We start from the raw sequence: 7,500 nt of genomic DNA, 5'->3' as shown, positions 1-7,500 counted from the left end.
TCTTGGAGAACTACATTAACATTATTTAAACGTTTTAAAATAATAACCATTTATATTATTATTATACTGGAATAGTTTATTAACACACACACACACACACACACACACACACACACACACACACACACACACACACACACACACACACAACACTGCTCTACTAGGGCTAACCCTATGGGTCGTTCTGGATCAGACTGCTCTACTAGGGCTAACCCTATGGGTCGTTCTGGATCAGACTGCTCTACTAGGGCTAACCCTATGGGTCGTTCTGGATCAGACTGCTCTACTAGGGCTAACCCTATGGGTCGTTCTGGATCAGACTGCTCTACTAGGGCTAACACTATGGGTCATTCTGGATCAGACTGCTCTGCTAGGGCTAACCCTATGGGTCGTTCTGGACCAGACTGCTCTACTAGGGCTAACCCTATGCCTATGGGTCGTTCTGGATCAGACTGCTCTACTAGGGCTAACCCTATGGGTCGTTCTGGATCAGACTGCTCTACTAGGGCTAACCCTATGGGTCGTTCTGGATCAGACTGCTCTACTAGGGCTAACCCTATGGGTCGTTCTGGATCAGACTGCTCTACTAGGGCTAACCCTATGGGTCGTTCTGGATCAAACTGCTCTACTAGGGCTAACCCTATGGGTCGTTCTGGATCAGACGAGACTACATCGGGAATCACCCTATGGGTCGTTCTGGGTCAGACGAGGCTACATTGGGAATCACCCTGTGGGTCGTTCATTGGGACTCACCCCACCTATATCGTTCTAGGAATATTATAAAAACACATTTTTACAATGTATTTAATTTACTGTAATAAAAAACTATATTGACCAAAGATCTGCCTGTTTATTTCACTGTCTACCTGTCTACCTGTCTGTCTGACTGTCTACCTGTCTGTCTGTCTGTCTGACTGTCTACCTGTCTACCTGACTGTCTGACTGTCTACCTGTTTATCTGACTGTCTACCTGTTTATCTGACTGTCTACCTGTCTACCTGTCTGTCAGACTGTCTATCTGTCTGTCTACCTGTCTACCTGTCTGTCTATCTGTCTATCTGTCTGTCTACCTTTCTATCTGTCTATCTGTCTGTCTATCTGTCTACCTGTCTATCTGTCTGTCTGACTTTCTACCTGTCTATCTGTCTGTCTGACTGTCTACCTGTCTATCTGACTGTCTACCTGTCTATCTGACTGTCTACCTGTTTATCTGACTGTCTACCTGTCTATCTGACTGTCTACCTGTTTATCTGACTGTCTGCCTGTTTATCTGACAGTCTTACTAACTGTCTACCTGTCTATCTGTCTGTCTGTCTACCTCTCTATCTGTTTGTCTACCTGTCTATCAGACTGTCTACCTGTCTGACTACCTGTTTATCTGACTGTCTACCTGTTTATCTGTCTGTCTACCTGTCTATCTGACTGTCTACCGGTTTATCTGTCTGTCTACCTGTCTATCTGACTGTCTACCTGTCTATCTGACTGTCTACCTGTCTATCTGACTGTCTACCTGTTTATCTGTCTGTCTACCTGTCTATCTGACTGTCTACCTGTCTATCTGACTGTCTACCTGTTTATCTGTCTGTCTACCTGTTTATCTACCTGTCTACCTGTCTATCTGTCTGTCTACCTGTCTATCTGTCTGTCTATCAGACTGTCTACCTGTCTATCTGACTGTCTACCTGTCTACCTTACTATCTGACTGTCTATCTGACTGTCTACCTGTCTATCTGACTGTCTACCTGTTTATCTGTCTGTCTACCTGTTTATCTGACTGTCTACCTGTTTATCTGTCTGTCTACCTGTTTCTGACTGTCTACCTGTTTATCTGACTGTCTACCTGTTTATCTGACTGTCTACCTGTTTATCTGTCTGTCTACCTGTTTATCTACCTGTCTATCTGTCCGTCTACCTGTTTATCAGACTGTCTATCTGTCTACCTACCTGTCTATCTGTCTGTCTACCTGTCTACCGGTCTGTCTACCTGTCTATCTTACTGTCTACCTGTTTATCTGTCTTTCTACCTGTTTATCTGTCTGTCTACCTGTTTATCTACCTGTCTATCTGTCTGTCTACCTGTTTATCTGACTGTCTACCTCTTTATCTGACTGTCTACCTGTTTATCTGACTGTATACCTGTCTATCTGACTATCTACCTCTTTATCTGTCTGTCTATCTGACTGTCTACCTGTTTATCTGACTGTCTACCTGTCTATCTGTCTGTCTACCTGTCTATCTGACTGTCTACCTGTTTATCTGTCTGTCTACCTGTTTATCTACCTGTCTACCTGTCTATCTGTCTGTCTACCTGTTTATCTGTCTGTCTACCTGTTTATCTGACTGTCTATCTGACTGTCTACCTGTTTATCTGTCTGTCTACCTGACTATCTGACTGTTTATCTACCTGTCTACCTGTCTACCTGTCTATCTGACTGTCTACCTGACTGTCTGACTGTCTACCTGTCTATCTGTCTATCTGACTGTCTACCTGCCTGTCTACCTGTTTATCTGTCTGTCTACCTGTCTATCTGCCTGTCTACCTGTTTATCTGACTGTCTACCTGTTTATCTGTCTGTCTACCTGTCTATCTGACTGTCTATCTGACTGTCTACCGGTTTATCTGTCTGTCTACCTGTCTATCTGACTGTCTACCTGTCTATCTGACTGTCTACCTGTTTATCTACCTGTCTACCTGTCTATCTGTCTGTCTACCTGTTTATCTGACTGTCTATCTGACTGTCTACCTGTTTATCTGTCTGTCTACCTGTCTATCTGACTGTCTACCTGTTTATCTGTCTGTCTACCTGACTATCTGACTGTTTATCTACCTGTCTACCTGTCTACCTGTCTATCTGACTGTCTACCTGACTGTCTGACTGTCTACCTGTCTATCTGACTGTCTACCTGCCTGTCTACCTGTTTATCTGTCAGTCTACCTAACTACCTGACTGTCTACCTGTCTATCTGCCTGTCTACCTGTTTATCTGACTGTGTACCTGTTTATCTGTCTGTCTACCTGTCTATCTGACTGTCTACCTGTCTGTCTACCAGTCTATCTGTCTGTCTACCTGTCTATCTGACTGTCTACCTGTTTATCTGACTGTCTACCTGTCTGTCTACCTGTCTATCTGTCTGTCTACCTGTTTACCTGTCTGTCTACCTGTTTATCTGACTGTCTACCTGTTTATCTGACTGTCTACCTGTTTATCTGTCTGTCTACCTGTCTATCTGACTGTCTTGCTGTCTATCTGTCTGTCTACCTGTCTATCTGACTGTCTACCTGTCTATCTGACTGTCTACCTGTCTATATGTCTGTCTACCTGTTTATCTGTCTGTTTACCTGTTTATCTGACTGTCTACCTGTCTATCTGACTGTCTACCTGTCTTTCTACCTGTCTATCTGTCTGTCTACCTGTTTATCTGTCTGTCTACCTGTTTATCTGACTGTCTACCGGTTTATCTGTCTGTCTACCTGTCTATCTGTCTGTCTACCTGTTTATCTGACTGTCTACCTGTTTATCTGACTGTCTACCTGTTTATCAGACTGTCTACCTGTTTATCTGCCTGTCTACCTGTTTATCTGACTGTCTACCTGTCTGTCTACCTGTCTATCTGTCTGTCTACCTGTTTATCTGACTCTCTACATGTCTATCTGACTGTCTACCTGTTTATCTGCCTGTCTACCTGTTTATCTGACTGTCTACCTGTCTGTCTACCTGTCTATCTGTCTGTCTACCTGTTTATCTGACTCTCTACATGTCTATCTGACTGTCTACCTGTCTATCTGACTGTCTACCTGTTTACCTGACTGTCTACCTGTCTATCTGTCTGTCTACCTGTCTATCTGTCTGTCTATCAGACTGTCTACCTGTCTATCTGACTGTCTACCTGTCTACCTTACTATCTGACTGTCTATCTGACTGTCTACCTGTCTATCTGACTGTCTACCTGTTTATCTGTCTGTCTACCTGTTTATCTGACTGTCTACCTGTTTATCTGACTGTCTACCTGTTTATCTGTCTGTCTACCTGTTTCTGACTGTCTACCTGTTTATCTGACTGTCTACCTGTTTATCTGACTGTCTACCTGTTTATCTGTCTGTCTACCTGTTTATCTGACTGTCTACCTGTTTATCTGACTGTCTACCTGTTTATCTGTCTGTCTACCTGTTTATCTACCTGTCTATCTGTCTGTCTACCTTTTTATCAGACTGTCTATCTGTCTATCTACCTGTCTATCTGTCTGTCTACCTGTCTGACTGTCTACCTGTTTATCTGTCTGTCTACCTGTCTATCTACCTGTCTATCTGTCTGTCTACCTGTCTACCTGTCTGTCTACCTGTCTATCTGACTGTCTACCTGTTTATCTGTCTTTCTACCTGTTTATCTGTCTGTCTACCTGTTTATCTACCTGTCTATCTGTCTGTCTACCTGTTTATCTGACTGTCTACCTCTTTATCTGACTGTCTACCTGTTTATCTGACTGTATACCTGTCTATCTGACTATCTACCTCTTTATCTGTCTGTCTATCTGACTGTCTACCTGTTTATCTGACTGTCTACCTGTCTATCTGTCTGTCTACCTGTCTATCTGACTGTCTACCTGTCTATCTGACTGTCTACCTGTCTATCTGACTGTCTACCTGTTTATCTGTCTGTCTACCTGTCTATCTGACTGTCTACCTGTCTATCTGACTGTCTACCTGTCTACCTGTCTGTCTACCTGTTTATCTGTCTGTCTACCTGTCTATCTGACTGTCTACCTGTCTATCTGACTGTCTGACTCATTTATTAGCTGACCTGTTTAATACTATATAGGTTATTACTGTACTCTATAGGTTATTACTGTACTATATAGGTTATTACTGTACTATATAGGTTAGTACTGTACTATATAGGTTATTACTGTAATATATAGTTTAGTACTGTACTATATAGGTTATTACTGTAATATATAGGTTAGTACTGTACTATATAGGTTATTACTGTAATATATAGGTTATTACTGTACTCTATAGGTTAGTACTGTAATAGATAGGTTAGTACTGTACTCTATAGGTTAGTACTGTACTATATAGTTTAGTACTGTAATATATAGGTTATTACTGTACTATACAGGTTATTACTGTACTATATAGGTTATTACTGTAATATATAGGTTAGTACTGTAATATATAGGTTAGAACTTTACTATATAGGTTAGTACTGTACTATATAGTTTAGTACTGTACTATATAGGTTAGTATGTACTATATAGGTTAGTACTGTACTATATAGGTTAGTATTGTAATATATAGGTTAGTACTGTAATATATAGGTTATTACTGTACTATATAGGTTAGTATTGTAATATATAGGTTAGTACTGTAATATATAGGTTATTACTGTACTATATAGGTTATTACTGTACTATATAGGTTATTACTGTACTATATAGGTTATTACTGTAATATATAGGTTAGTACTGTAATATATAGGTTAGAACTTTACTATATAGGTTAGTACTGTACTATTTAGTTCAGTACTGTACTATATAGGTTAGTATGTACTATATAGGTTAGTACTGTACTATATAGGTTAGTATTGTAATATATAGGTTAGTACTGTAATATATAGGTTAGTACTGTAATATATAGGTTATTACTGTACTATATAGGTTAGTACTGTAATATATAGGTTATTACTGTACTATATAGGTTAGTATTGTAATATATAGGTTAGTACTGTAATATATAGGTTAGTATTGTAATATATAGGTTAGTATGTACTATATAGTTTAGTACTGTACTATATAGGTTAGTATTGTAATATATAGGTTAGTACTGTACTATATAGGTTATTACTGTAGTATATAGGTTAGTACTGTAATATATACGTTATTACTGTACTATATAGGTTAGTATTGTAATATATAGGTTACTACTGTACTCTATAGGTTATTACTGTACTATATAGGTTAGTATGTACTATATAGGTTAGTACTGTAATATATAGGTTAGTATTGTAATATATAGGTTAGTACTGTAATATATAGGTTATTACTGTACTATATAGGTTAGTACTGTAATATATAGGTTAGTATTGTAATATATAGGTTAGTACTGTAATATATAGGTTATTACTGTACTATATAGGTTAGTACTGTACTATATAGGTTAGTATTGTAATATATAGGTTAGTACTGTAATATATAGGTTATTACTGTACTATATAGGTTAGTACTGTAATATATAGGTTAGTACTGTAATATATAGGTTAGTACTGTAATATATAGGTTAGTATGTACTATATAGGTTAGTACTGTAATATATAGGTTAGTATTGTACTATATAGGTTAGTATTGTAATATATAGGTTAGTACTGTAATATATAGGTTAGTACTGTACTATATAGGTTAGTATTGTAATATATAGGTTAGTACTGTACTATATAGGTTAGTATGTACTATATAGGTTAGTACTGTACTCTATAGGTTAGTACTGTACTATATAGGTTAGTACTGTAATATATAGGTTAGTACTGTACTATATAGGTTAGTATTGTAATATATAGGTTAGTACTGTACTATATAGGTTAGTATTGTAATATATAGGTTAGTATTGTACTATATAGGTTAGTACTGTACTATATAGGTTAGTATTGTAATATATAGGTTAGTACTGTACTATATAGGTTAGTATTGTAATATATAGGTTAGTACTGTAATATCTACAGTGCATTCAGAAAGTATTCAGACCCCTTCCCTTTTTCCACATATTTTTTACATTAAAAGCCTAAAATTCTAAAATTGAATAAACGACTTGTTTTCTCATCAATCTACACACAATACCCCATAGTGACATCACAATACCCCATAGTGACATCACAATACCCCATAGTGACATCACAATACCCCATAGTGACAAAACAAAACAGGATTTTAGAAGAACAAAATCGAACTGAGGAATTAGGACCAACCATAAACCCTCAGTAGAGGGGCTCAGGGTCACGTATAGATACTCAGGTTCAGCTAAATGCTTCTGTTCCTAGATCCAGCAGTGATACCTAACAATACAAAACAAATACGCACAAATTAAAAAGAAAAAATAATTAAGAAATATCAGAAAGAAACAATGTCCGAGGTCCGGAATATAAACATACAGTGCCATTCGGGAAGTATTCAGACCCCTTGACGTATTCCACATGTTGAGACCTTTCAGCGTTATCCTAAAAATGGATGAAATATATTTTCTTCATCATCAATCTACACATAATACCCCATAATGACATCACAATACCCCAGAATGACATCAACTACCCCAGAATGACATCACAATACCCCAGAATGACATCACACTACCCCAGAATGACATCACAATACCCCAGAATGACAAAGTGAAAACAGGTTGTTAGAAATGTTTGCAAATTTATACAAAACAAATTACAGAAATACTTTATTTACATAAGTATTAAGACCATTTGCTATGAGACTCAAAATTGAGCTCAGGTGCATCCTGTTTCC

Source organism: Salmo salar, unplaced genomic scaffold (genome assembly GCF_905237065.1).
Source record: "Salmo salar unplaced genomic scaffold, Ssal_v3.1, whole genome shotgun sequence".
NCBI classification, from domain to species: Eukaryota; Metazoa; Chordata; class Actinopteri; order Salmoniformes; family Salmonidae; genus Salmo; species Salmo salar.
The sequence above is the reverse complement of the archived record's forward strand: the minus strand, read 5'-3'. Positions refer to the sequence as shown.